This window comes from Bombus affinis, unplaced genomic scaffold (assembly GCF_024516045.1).
Source record: "Bombus affinis isolate iyBomAffi1 unplaced genomic scaffold, iyBomAffi1.2 ctg00000059.1, whole genome shotgun sequence".
Classification (NCBI taxonomy): domain Eukaryota; kingdom Metazoa; phylum Arthropoda; class Insecta; order Hymenoptera; family Apidae; genus Bombus; species Bombus affinis.
This window is the reverse complement of record NW_026108820.1, coordinates 1823647-1837639: the sequence shown is the minus strand read 5'-3', so window position 1 is coordinate 1837639 and position 13993 is coordinate 1823647. Positions and strand designations below refer to the sequence as shown.

Below are 13993 nucleotides of genomic sequence, written 5' to 3'. Positions count from 1 at the left end.
ATGAATGAGACTATTTCTCCGATTATATTAAATAGGCAATATCAATTACGTGTAATTGAATACATTATTCGAACGTTTTCTACAGAACTCTTGTTATTAATACATTATGGAAAATTTGAAACCAATTCGATATATATATATATATATAGAGGTTGCAAGGCATTTATTGCAAACATATGCTTAACGAAAAATTAGTATACAACATTAGTAGTAGTCTCAAACATACAATTAATTGCAGTAAATGTCCTGCGACTCTTACATACATTGTTATACTCGTTTGAAATTGTAATAATACGTTAATCTTGTCACAGTATCGATAGGATATCAAGATATTCTTAATAATATGTCCACAAGGAGTTTGCAGGGATATTCAAATATTTTCGCGAACCACTGTAATTCAGCACAAGAGCAGAAAATTCCAGATTTTTTAGTTCTCGATCAGAGTGAATGTTTATACAAGTAACATTCGCTATCTGTGTCCATATTTACCGAACATTTCTATTAAACCTGCGCCAAGCTCGTAGAATGCCTCAGGTCGTATATGAGATGTCAGTTTTATCAAACGAAACGGGACCAGCTCCGTCTTACGTTTTCGATTAATTTTTTTCAAGATCTTGCTCTTGCATAATTAAATAATTTGAAAATTTATAATAATATGTATGTAGTATCTTAATGGGTCTTAGAGGAAAGGACAAGTAATGATGTTTTGATTTAATTAATAATATTCGAAGCAACGAAATAATTACAATGCTGTCGTACGTCTTATTTTCAGACGCGGCTTTCGACTTCCCGATTCACACTCTTCGGCTTCTACACTCGCTCGCTCTCGCTTCTCAATTCACACTCTGCACACCTTTCGCATCCGTTCTCTCCGGCTTCTCAACTAATACTGACTTTAACGTTTCTTTTGTCTTTTCCCGTCGTTCGAGACACGTGTCCCGAAACGCGCGTGGCCAGGGTCACGCGGGCCCTTACCACGAAACTTAAAAAGGACCGACGACACCTTGATGTACCCGACGATGCCGCGGCTCTCGCGACATTGTTTACGATTCGGCAGATATCTTAGGCCTTTTGTCCACGATACTACATGTATATATAGAAATTTAATAGAAACAAATAGCAGGTGGACTTGTTAGATCGTCAGAAAATTATAGATTGTTATGTTTATGTATCGTTCGTATGACACGCTGTAAAAGTAAGAAACGATAATTATAAATTTATCGAAATATATTTATTATAAAGAGAAAAGAGAAAATGGCAGGGAAATATAGAGGAAAATTTGTTCGTAGGACGCTTCGTATTCAAGAGATTCCAAGATTGAAAATTTGCCTACCAAGTATACTTGAACTTGGCTCATTACGTGATAAATTAAAAAAATGTATTTTTCTTGAAAACAATGCGTCTTGCGAATAAATTTTGTTCCACATTCTCATTTTATTTTCACACGTAGAATAGCGTCCTGTCGATTGTTTACTCCTCTTCGGTCCAGAATTAGCCATGTTCTAGTACGCTTGGTAAATTTTCAAACGCGATCTTCTCGAAAATAAAGAATCCTGTATATTCGAATTTAAGTTGTCGAACGAAACCGATTTATACAAATCAAATGTATATCATCGAATATACAATTTGTTAAATAATACTCGTTTTAATCTACTTATGAAAGATTATGATACACGAAGAACTTGTCGTTAGAATCAAATTATTTCTTTCGCTAAGCTTCGAATCTCAAAAATTTAACGTAGATATTTCCATCAGGTATTTTGGCATCGGAAGGAAAATTCCTCGAACTTGAACCAATTTTTATTACTTTTCCGTCAAAACAATTCCCTGCTTCGTCTGACTTCGCGTTGAAATAACGCGTGATACACATAGCTTGCATTTCACTCTCAATATTATTTTGATCGATATCCGAGCCGAAAGTACTTGCCATTTCGATTTAATAACGCACTTACGTATTTATATCTCATTTATATGTGTCCTATGGTTTTAAAAATATTACGAGGCTGTACATGACGATAACAAGCGAAACGAGAAAGTAGAATATTGCTTGACTTTCGATGTTACATCGATGTTTTAGCTGTATATTCTACGATCGATGGAAATTCGTCAAGCACAATGAAATTTGAATTTTAATCAAACCTTCGAACTAAAAGTATTTTCCATTTCGATCTCATAATACAAATTCTATGCCATATATTCGTCATGTCTTTTGAAATATTATTCTCCGATCACGATCAAACAATAACAATAATGACAATGACGTAGAATACATTTAACTTTGCATATTATATCCGTTATTATATATTCTAATATTATATATTCTGCAACCGATTAAAATTTCCAAAGTACAAATCGAATTTCAACTAAAGTTGATTAAAATCAACTGTTCGAACCGAAGGTATTTTCCATTTTGACTTAATAACGCAAATAATAACAAGAATACTTATTCATATTTTTTCTTCTGTCTAAATATTATTAAAATCGTGCAAGGTGGTGTGCAACGAAAATAAAAAAATCGAGATGACAGAAATGGCCCTTAAACACATAACTGCGCAACTATACGTTCAATTCCAAGCATTTCAATAACAGTCCCCGGAGTAGGAAACACTTCAAGTATGCGCTATCCTTGAATGAAGGAGTTAGACAAACTGACCGTCTACTCATTGTGGAAGCGCTCGATAATTACCAGTTCCTGGCGATTTTCTTCCTTACCGGTGTCTTCAATGAAAAGTTAGTCCATGTATATTACTTTAAAGATTCAACCGGGATAATTAAGTTTCGAAAGTCCTTTAGACGCAGTCGTTTTACGGAAGCCGGAAAAAGAAGAGAAATTAAATTTCGTGTTACAACGTTCGTATAAATATCAGATTTTAGATTCAAAGTTTCCAATATATATATTTTTCGATCTTTTTTTTTCTCCATTCGATATGATGATTACGGTGACTCGAAGTTGTTCCCATTCGTTAGAAGATGCGTATGTACTAACAATTAAATAATTTCCTTATAAAAGGAAAGAAACTTTTGGGACAAAGTAATATGTTCCTTCTTACGATAAAATACCCACTGTACGTAATATTTGCGCGCAACGATGGTAACAATAATATTAATTTCTTGATCCTTTTTTGTTTTTATTTGTACAAGATTTACGATAGTTTCATTAATATAATTGCGCGTAATTAACGACATTACAATGTGATCGATCGATACTCATTGAAGACTGGCTTGTTTAGATTGGAAATTTCCATAACATTCATCCCTAATCATCTATGCAGATTCCAGATATGTACCGTTATACCGTGTTGCGTGAACAACGAAATAAGCGTAACCCGTATCATCGGTTGACACAGCCAACATAGTTAAGGTAAACCAATTAAGGCAACGAGTTAGTAAAACGATTACCCTTCACGTTTTCTCCACGTTATAATCGTGTACGATCCGCCTACCATGAGAAAGGTTATTTGGCAATAGACAAAAAATAGTAAAAAGTCATGTAACAACTATAGCAAGAATCCGATATTAACCGGTTAACCGAGTCATTTTTTAAACTAGTTTTTTAAACGTAATTTATTTTTAACGGAAATTAAACGTCGCGTAGATAAAAGAACAGCAATTGGTAATTTGTATACTGTTCGTGGATTTCTAGCCATGGAACGTTAAAAACATAGACAGTTAAAATACTATAATAATACGAATCCGACAGACAAGCAACGATAATTTATTGAAAATCGGTAATGAAAAACGAACGGAATTTGCAAGAAAACAACATTATAAGTTGTTATTTTTAATATTAGACGCTTGCCTATTATTGGGTTGGCAACTTAGCGATTGTGGATTTTGTCATTAGGTGGTATTGACAAAATTCGCAATCACATAGATGCCAACCCAATATTTATCGTATGCAAGAAGAACCTTACGATATCTCGAGCGATTTTAATCGAGGTATAGTTGCAAACAACTTTTTTCATTAACTGCTGCAACTGCTATCTTAAAGTATATAAGCACGAGCGGAATATTTGGAAAAGAAGCGAAGAAAGAAACGTTTTGCGTTTGTAACAAAATTGAAGGACGAACATCCTTTAGACAAACTGTCAAGGCGGATATTCATAAATAAAATTGTTCGTTGTATGACTACGGATACGATGAAGAAAGCTTTCTCGCTTTAGTTAGAGTTTAGGCATTCCCACGTCGGATAAATAGATTCGCAAAGCGGAAATAATAGTCTTGCGAGTTCTTCTCGCGAAAAGTACGACGTTGGCTGATAACGAATTAACGAAACTTTACGAGATCTTGTACATCGTATAATTGGGAACTTTGTTCGGGTACGAATGAAACTTGTACAGGAGCGACGGGAAGCATAATATCGCCGACAGCCTCAAAATATTTATAACAGCCACAATGTGATCAAATCGCGAGTTTAAACGAATGATCCGTTAATAAATATCAGACGAAGCAGGGAATTGTTTTGACGGAAAAGTAATAAAAATTGGTTCAAGTTCGAGGAATTTTCCTTCCGATGCCAAAATACCTGATGGAAATATCTACGTTAAATTTTTGAGATTCGAAGCTTAGCGAAAGAAATAATTTGATTCTAACGACAAGTTCTTCGTGTATCATAATCTTTCATAAGTAGATTAAAACGAGTATTATTTAACAAATTGTATATTCGATGATATACATTTGATTTGTATAAATCGGTTTCGTTCGACAACTTAAATTCGAATATACAGGATTCTTTATTTTCGAGAAGATCGCGTTTGAAAATTTACCAAGCGTACTAGAACATGGCTAATTCTGGACCGAAGAGGAGTAAACAATCGACAGGACGCTATTCTACGTGTGAAAATAAAATGAGAATGTGGAACAAAATTTATTCGCAAGACGCATTGTTTTCAAGAAAAATACATTTTTTTAATTTATCACGTAATGAGCCAAGTTCAAGTATACTTGGTAGGCAAATTTTCAATCTTGGAATCTCTTGAATACGAAGCGTCCTACGAACAAATTTTCCTCTATATTTCCCTGCCATTTTCTCTTTTCTCTTTATAATAAATATATTTCGATAAATTTATAATTATCGTTTCTTACTTTTACAGCGTGTCATACGAACGATACATAAACATAACAATCTATAATTTTCTGACGATCTAACAAGTCCACCTGCTATTTGTTTCTATTAAATTTCTATATATACATGTAGTATCGTGGACAAAAGGCCTAAGATATCTGCCGAATCGTAAACAATGTCGCGAGAGCCGCGGCATCGTCGGGTACATCAAGGTGTCGTCGGTCCTTTTTAAGTTTCGTGGTAAGGGCCCGCGTGACCCTGGCCACGCGCGTTTCGGGACACGTGTCTCGAACGACGGGAAAAGACAAAAGAAACGTTAAAGTCAGTATTAGTTGAGAAGCCGGAGAGAACGGATGCGAAAGGTGTGCAGAGTGTGAATTGAGAAGCGAGAGCGAGCGAGTGTAGAAGCCGAAGAGTGTGAATCGGGAAGTCGAAAGCCGCGTCTGAAAATAAGACGTACGACAGCATTGTAATTATTTCGTTGCTTCGAATATTATTAATTAAATCAAAACATCATTACTTGTCCTTTCCTCTAAGACCCATTAAGATACTACATACATATTATTATAAATTTTCAAATTATTTAATTATGCAAGAGCAAGATCTTGAAAAAAATTAATCGAAAACGTAAGACGGAGCTGGTCCCGTTTCGTTTGATAAAACTGACATCTCATATACGACCTGAGGCATTCTACGAGCTTGGCGCAGGTTTAATAGAAATGTTCGGTAAATATGGACACAGATAGCGAATGTTACTTGTATAAACATTCACTCTGATCGAGAACTAAAAAATCTGGAATTTTCTGCTCTTGTGCTGAATTACAGTGGTTCGCGAAAATATTTGAATATCCCTGCAAACTCCTTGTGGACATATTATTAAGAATATCTTGATATCCTATCGATACTGTGACAAGATTAACGTATTATTACAATTTCAAACGAGTATAACAATGTATGTAAGAGTCGCAGGACATTTACTGCAATTAATTGTATGTTTGAGACTACTACTAATGTTGTATACTAATTTTTCGTTAAGCATATGTTTGCAATAAATGCCTTGCAACCTCTATATATATATATATATATCGAATTGGTTTCAAATTTTCCATAATGTATTAATAACAAGAGTTCTGTAGAAAACGTTCGAATAATGTATTCAATTACACGTAATTGATATTGCCTATTTAATATAATCGGAGAAATAGTCTCATTCATTTCATAGTCAATTCATTTTAAGAATTAGCGAGAATACGAGTACGTAATAGGAACTTTAATAATCCCAGAATCCCATAGGCAAGTAAAAAGAAATAATTTAATTGAATTTGCTTTAGTTCAACTTTATTTCTATTTCTTATTTAATGCAATTCTATTTTATTTAATTTTAATTTCCATTTTTCTTTCATTTTATTAATAATTTAATATAATCCTAACTCAATAACATAAATCATATAAAAAAGGATATATAAATAAATCGGTACAATACGATGCAAGCTAAATTTATGTACCAAAACTTTGACCACACCTTATAGATACGATAACTAATTGGAAATTAAGTAAAAACTACTTGTAATAACCCGCATTGCTTGTCGGGTTGGAGGAGATATTCAATCAACAAATAATTTCGCTACGTTCGAAATCTTCTCGCTCCTTAATCCATTTTCTTTCTGATTACAGTAAACAGCATTAATTCCGTTCTCGATTAATTAATCTTATCAGTAGTATACTTATAGCATTCTATAAAACATTAAATAAGTGACATTTAAGTTAAAAAATTATTTGCATATTATTATTTATACACTTTTGTTTGCATATATCATTATAAATATTAATGGAATAAACTAATAGGACAACATATTTCTTAAACAAATGGAAAAATGAAAAGTCGATGGATTTTCATTTAACAAGCGTGTATCATTTGTAGCATTATGACAACTTCGCGATCCATTTGCTCAGCAAGTACTATCTTCAATAACTAAATCCTTTTAAATTAGTTAAACCTTCAGTGTCCTATTTTCCTATTCACTAAACGACATTTTTAATACGAATCAATTCGTTTCGCTAAAGGCACTAAAAATTGATTATTAAAATAGAACTATACATTTTATATATTTTACACTAGTTCTCGTTGTCATATGATTACAATAACTTTAATGAATAAACGATCCTAAACAGTAACAGCATAAACGAGCTTATCTCAAGTATATCAATATTATACCAATATGTAGAAGTTTATATTTCCAAAATACCTGTCTTTAAAAGTAGAATAATAGCAAACAAGACAGTAAATAAAGTAAACGATCGTATTGCTCAACAGTCTTAACAAATAAAGCAACGATGCTAAAAGTAACAAAAATTGCTCCATAGCATATGTCCTCACAATTAAATTACGAATTAAAAAGGAGAATAGGAGTAAAATTAACAAATCGAATGTAAGCAAATGAAAGAATCATTCTGTATTATGTTTCCCTCGCTAGTGGCGGGATATTCAAACTTTTAATAATGATAGCGTCTCTTCAATCAAGAAATCACACATCCAAAAACTTTTACCTCGTAATAACGGTATTATTATACCATCGAATAAGTAAAAAATTAACACTCACCAAGAAAACGGTATAAGCAACGAAGATTTACAGCTTGGCCTTCGCGAGACAATAGTGGTGGTTGGCGCCAGACAAGTGGTCGAGAAGAGTATGCCCTACTGCACAGTCATAGGCATAGATCGTGCACCCGAATTCGAACGACCTCCGTGATACATTTCTTGCGCTACGCGAATAGGTGCACCTGTTTGCGTGCCACTTAATATCGCGTACGCACGAAACAGCTCGAGAATTATCCACGAATTCTACGAATTCGCAGTTACTAATCGCTTACCAAACGTCGATTATGTCGTTAGCGCTTGAAAAGACATTCGAATGTAATTGTTGCAAAAGATAAAGGAGCTTTGTAAAATAGACGATCCAATTCCTATCGCGTTCACAGTCAAAGTGGTACTGTGAGGCTCGTTGCGACCCGGCGTCCCCTTCTACGATCGACCCCCGAGCTCAATAGCCAATCAGCGTTACGCATTCTCCAACGTTCAAAATCCTTCCGTTGGATCCACGGACGGCCGATGTCAGTTATGTGAGGGGGTGGAAAGCACTTTTGGCGGTATCACGTGTTGCTTCGCTGTAAACATGGACGATCTGGATTTAATTCAATTATCCAAAGCGAGAGAAACGGCGTTTGTGTGGTGGCGCGAAAATTACCGATTTCGTTGCACATATTGACAAAGTTATGGCGAGGGATCTGTATGGCATGTACTATATAGCTTTTCTCGCGGGCTATGTTTCTTTATATTGTATATCGAAGTACGCACCTAACGTTTCAAGAGAAGCTTTGCATGCCTTGTATAACTTGAACTGTAGTTTAGATTTACAACTTTACTTTAGTCTTTATGTTTTCTTACTTTTCAAGAGGTAATCTGCGATACTTGTAAATAGATACTACATATATATGTACGTTAACTTATAATGTGTAATATTCCTGTTTGGTTAGGTCTATATTTTCTAATGTGACAAATATGTGTATGGTGGCCATCTTGTACAAGTAAACTGATATTACTAGCGTAATTTTACAAATTACAAGTCATAAATTATTCCTTTTTCCAAACAAGGAAATATACGAGAAAAAATAGAACAGATTCTTACGATTATTTTTGTGAAGTTTTGAAAAAATCATGTATTTAAGTATTCACGAGAAAGGGGAGACAGAAAAGAAATGCAAAGATGGAAGGTTTCGAATATGTAAAACGTAGTGAAATCCGTAAATGATTTCATGACTGCTCTTGAACATTTCTTACAAACAAACGAGTCATCTCATACTTTCCTACAGGAGAAGTACATATTCATCAGAAAAAATTCCATTGATGTTGTCTATGAATGCTTATGCATCCAGCGAAGTCTGTGATTATTTTCTTTATCTGGAAACATACGTTATAGTTTTGAAGTTATAGTTTTACATTATTTGTTCACAATCGTTATAAAAAGACCGGAAATGTATTCAGGTCACGCACATGCTTTACTGCTTTATACGTACCATCGATGTTAAAAAACAACTCGCACCGAAAGGATTAATATAATTTTTATTTAAATTTTTTATTTCGTATTCATAAACGAAAACTGTGTTGTGTTGTTTGTCCGCAAATATGTAAAACGATTCCATTATATTATAAAGTTCTGAAAATCGATAATTTTCGTTATACATTTCGTTAGTTAAAATAGTTAAATGACTTTCCAGAAACAAATCATGCTTCATGGACATTTTGAGCTTAGTTAACGTAAAAGTTAAACCTTGTTCTGTAATTAGTTAAGTTACATGAAATTAAATGGATTTCAAGTAGCTGGTATGTAAATGATACTTAAACTAACATGTAATGCTTAAATCGTAAAATAAATATACATCTAAAATCAGTTAAATTTAGGGAATCAATATCGATAAACGCGAAACTATAAATAACATCTTTAAGTCAAAGATTATTTGAAAGAATTTCAATTTCACTTCAAACTTGAAAGGATATTTCAGATCAAGTAAATAACAAATTTATACCGGTATAGTGATCGCATGTTTCTTGAATTCAAACAATTTGTGTAATCGGTACGAGAATGTATGCAATATGGGATATTAAAGAGAATCGCATTAGGCATTATTGCACCATGTACGTCATAAATCGTCGATGAAAGCTCTGAAGCGGGCAAAAAAGTTTATAGCTTCGATAAATAAACTGTTCTTTGTAAATGATAGGTTAAAAAGTAGGTAATCAGCATTAATATCAATAGGATATTCCATCGAATAATTTTAAGGATCTTTGTATTATAACATATCCTTTAGATAAAAGATAATTGTTAGTTTTATAACGAAGAATCCACAAGTGTTTCTACAGTAACAAAGTAATTAACGTTTCCTTAAGGGACTAATTCTTGTTACAGATTTCTTTCACCTTCATCTTTGAAACTATTCATAAATTATATTTATATCTTTCAAAAAATCACATCCTAATCCTTAATAATGCTCACAGTTTTGTAGTATTTAATATCTTTTGATTTATTCGAGATTTCTTCAAATCTAATACAGAATTCAAAATGTTTCACGTATTTATTATAGTCTATAGATTATGCTTACAGACTTGGTTCATGTATGTACGTATGTGTATTATACATTATTGTATTTAAGAATTTATATGATCGTCCCATGAAATACCTCTAGTCTGTAGGAAACAGTCTGTTGCTACTATGGTTTAGATGAAAGAATATTATGACATGTCGTTTAACTGTATGATACCATCTATTAATGTACCAACGATGACTTTAATGACAGTCTAATAGATATTGCGCTACAACTTTTATCGACGTGACTTATTTCTATGATGCACTTCGACAAGCTGATTTCAGCCAAATCAAGTCAAACGAAGTTTCTTATGTTTAATATTCATATAAACTTACTATGCATGTACGTAGTTTGTTTCAATAGCATCTACGTACTTTAAGAAACTAGTTGATGACGTTGTTTCAATAACACAATCATAGTGGTTTTTAGAATAATCATGATTCGAACGCAGACTATTAGGGGATGATATGTTTTAAGAACAAAAATTATAGTTTTCCCTTCTAAAACATGAGATTGAGATTGAAATAATTTTGAAAGAAGAGCGAAATAATTTTAATTCTTTAACCATTTAACTCTACCTTAATAACAAAATACAAGAACTTGTTAAGTATACATTATTACTAATTTAATTATTTATATCACTAATAAACAATATTCTTAATTCGCAATTCTTATATCATTGAACTATACTATTAATGAAATGATTTTATATAACTTGCAATTCAATGGAATAAAAACATGAATGAAATATTTAAACATACCTACGTACATAGATTTCCAATAATTTTACGTAACTTTATGAATTAAAACGTTATAATATATTTTGCATATATATACGGTATATATCTGTTACATTTATCAAAAATGATTCTTGTTCAATTACATTCGCCACTTATATCGCGGAAGCGTAAAATTATTTCAAACAATATGAAAATAATTTATCGTGAAAAATATTTTACGTATTGTTTCTCGTTTTTATCGTAAATTAAGCACGTTCCCATTTCTTGCCATAAGAAATAATGGATAATCGATAACAATAGCGTAACGAAAGTAAAAATTATTGTTCATTCACGTTTTGAACGTAATTTTATCAGCTGTACTTTTTCAGCTACTTTGATTTTACTTAATTTCAAAGAACATATTTAAATAATAGCTGGCTTAACGTATGAAATATAACGTCGAAATATTACCGCGACTGTCTTGAACAGATTTCCGCCTGTAGATGACTTTAAACGTTTCCGTATCTCGTAATTTGCGAGAAACGAATCTCACATACATTTCTACGAGACCTTGCTCTGTCCACCTTGCAGTTCTTTCCTTGATTGACTTTCAAATTTCCCCTGGATTCTAGGCTGTTTCTGTCATATAGAGTGAAGAGTTCGCTGGCCCTCGAAGCAAAGAGACAAGCACATAGAAAGTCTGCCTTTGGGGTTGGAAGTAAGCATAATTTACGATACGATGATCTAATCCCTTCATCACGCTTGGAATATACATGGTTGCCTGTAAAAGGACGCAGTTTTATATTCAGCAAGTTGCAAAGAAAAGATCTATGTCATTTTGTGATCTTATAGTACTCACTCGAGAGAAAAGGAAATTTTAATCAACGTTATATAATATTGATGAAATCCAATTGCTGGGTCAAGAAGAAGAGAAAAATATCCTCCGCCATTGATAAGAAATATTTCATTTGACTTTCTGTTTTAATATACTGCGGGCACGAGAAAATATTTGCGCGTGTCCATATTTTCCAATGAACCGTTCTCCTATCAGCTTTTATATTTCAAATCAAATCCTTATAATCGTATGAAAGTACCATTAAATAATACCAAGTTTAATACATGTATCATGTATTTATATTCATATTATTTAAATACCTTTCGTAGTCACTGTATAACTGCCATCTATGGATAACACATAATTCTCTATTTTTTCCTTCTGTAGCCGATATTGCACGACATGCATTATTTATTGATTTGTACGTGTGTCCACAATAGGTAGATTTCTCTCTATGTGTATTCATAAAAAAAATTCGTTGAATTCAAATCAGATGATGGAGGAGATTATTTTATTGGACACGTTTATTCTATCTATTCTATCGAGGGTTCGATTTAAACGTTCGATTTAAATGTTAAATAAAAAGTACGGTATATCAAATAAATAGGATTAATTTTTGGATCTACGCTTATCAGATATTTTATACTTCTCTCATTAAACATGTACTACAAATTTACGAAGTTTTAGATTACTTCCTTGTAACATTCTCTCTCTCTCTCTCTCTCTCTATATATATATATATATATATATATATTTTTTTATATTTTATATATATATATATATATATATATTTATATATATATATATATATATATATATAAATATACAAATATGTACATATATATAAGATCGTAATCCGGGGATAATTCAGGGATCTATTCTGTAGTCTGAAAATCGAGTTTTTATTATGGAGTAAATGATAAAATACAAAAATAAACAACAATTAATATGCGTCTATAACAATAAATAATAATTATATAAACGGGAAATAAAAAGTCTTTAGTACAATGTTTACCTGAAAATCGAGAATCGATTTTCAACGTCCTGAGCTACCGATCTTTCTTCTTCAGTCTTTAAAATTTTAAATAACTATTCTGTAACCTTGTCTGTCTCTAATGTAACTCTCTGTCCGTCCGTTCGCGAAAAATTTGCTTCTTAAAATGGTCGTCCATAAAACAAAAGAAGGTCTGTCCGTGAAACACAGCCTGTCGTGCTACCCGTAAAACAAAAAGAATCCCTATCCTACATGAACTCTAGGGAGTTTATACCGCCCCTCGAATGGGGAGTGGAACAGATTCCCTTCAGATCCCCGATTACCGTTATCCACTTCATATATGGAGTTTGAAATCCTTCTTAGAATTATGAAAGGTCCTTTCCTAATTTCTTCCAGCTTATTTCTATTCATTTTTTTTCCGTTATGGGTGAAGACCATATCACCGATTTTAAATTCGTGTTCTCTTCTTTTTTTATCGTATTTTTGTTTGTTAATTTCGAAATTTCTTGTTGAGTTTTTGAATGCTTCTTCTCTGTCTCTTTTTAGGTTTATCTTATTCTCCATTATTTCCTTAGGGACGATTTCAATCATTTTTCCATTCAGTAAATGATTTGGGGCAAACCCCGTTACACTGTGTCTGGTGTTATTGTTTTCTTCTACGCTTTCTTCTGTGATTTTTGTCCAGTTTCTCTTATTTTTGTCTGAATTACATCTGATCCTGTTTACTAATGTTTGATTTACCCTTTTGTTCAGTCCATTGGAGGATGGGCAGTCTGTCGAGGTGAAAATTAATTTAATGTTCCTTTTCCTCGTATACTCTTGAATTTCTTTGGATGTCATTACTGGGTATCGGTCTGCAAGGATAATTTTTATGCAATCAGTTTCTCCTGTCGAGTCTATAAGTTTTATGATATCTTCTGTGTGTTGTGTTTTCGATGTGGACATAAAAACAGCCCTTGAAAAATGATCGATGAGTATGTGCATGTATTTCTTTGGTGAGTTGTTATTGGGTGAAATCGACCTGGGAAATTCAGTGCTTCATAAATCATACAAGGTTGTTTCTTGGGCAGTGGCTCTGGCTTTCTGTCCAATCTTGCGTTACTCCCTTGTGTTTTTCTTCCCTTCGTCTGATATTGCCCCAAGAATCCGATTAAGCCATTTGTTGATTGTACTGTTTCTTTATCGATTTTATCTTGAATGTGTATGGGTAATCCAATAACAATTAGATTTATCCCTGT

At 32.8% G+C, this 13993-nt stretch overlaps 1 protein-coding gene and 2 long non-coding RNA genes across 3 annotated transcripts in view; 2 read left to right on the top strand and 1 right to left on the bottom strand.

Moving 5' to 3' along the window:
- LOC126926830 (A disintegrin and metalloproteinase with thrombospondin motifs 3-like) overlaps window positions 1–13993 on the top strand; it is a 305556-nt gene that overhangs the window by 229308 nt on the left and 62255 nt on the right. The window lies entirely within an intron of this gene.
- LOC126926874 (uncharacterized) overlaps window positions 1–13993 on the top strand; it is a 57204-nt gene that overhangs the window by 18839 nt on the left and 24372 nt on the right. The window lies entirely within an intron of this gene.
- Window positions 11553–13993, bottom strand: part of LOC126926857 (uncharacterized) — a 56891-nt gene continuing 54450 nt past the window's right edge. Inside the window, exons 2-4 of the long non-coding RNA XR_007714952.1 lie at window positions 12777–12818; window positions 11786–12108; window positions 11553–11707 (exon numbers count right to left, since the gene is read on the bottom strand). This is a non-coding gene — a long non-coding RNA (uncharacterized LOC126926857). The remainder of the gene's footprint in view (window positions 11708–11785; window positions 12109–12776; window positions 12819–13993) is intronic.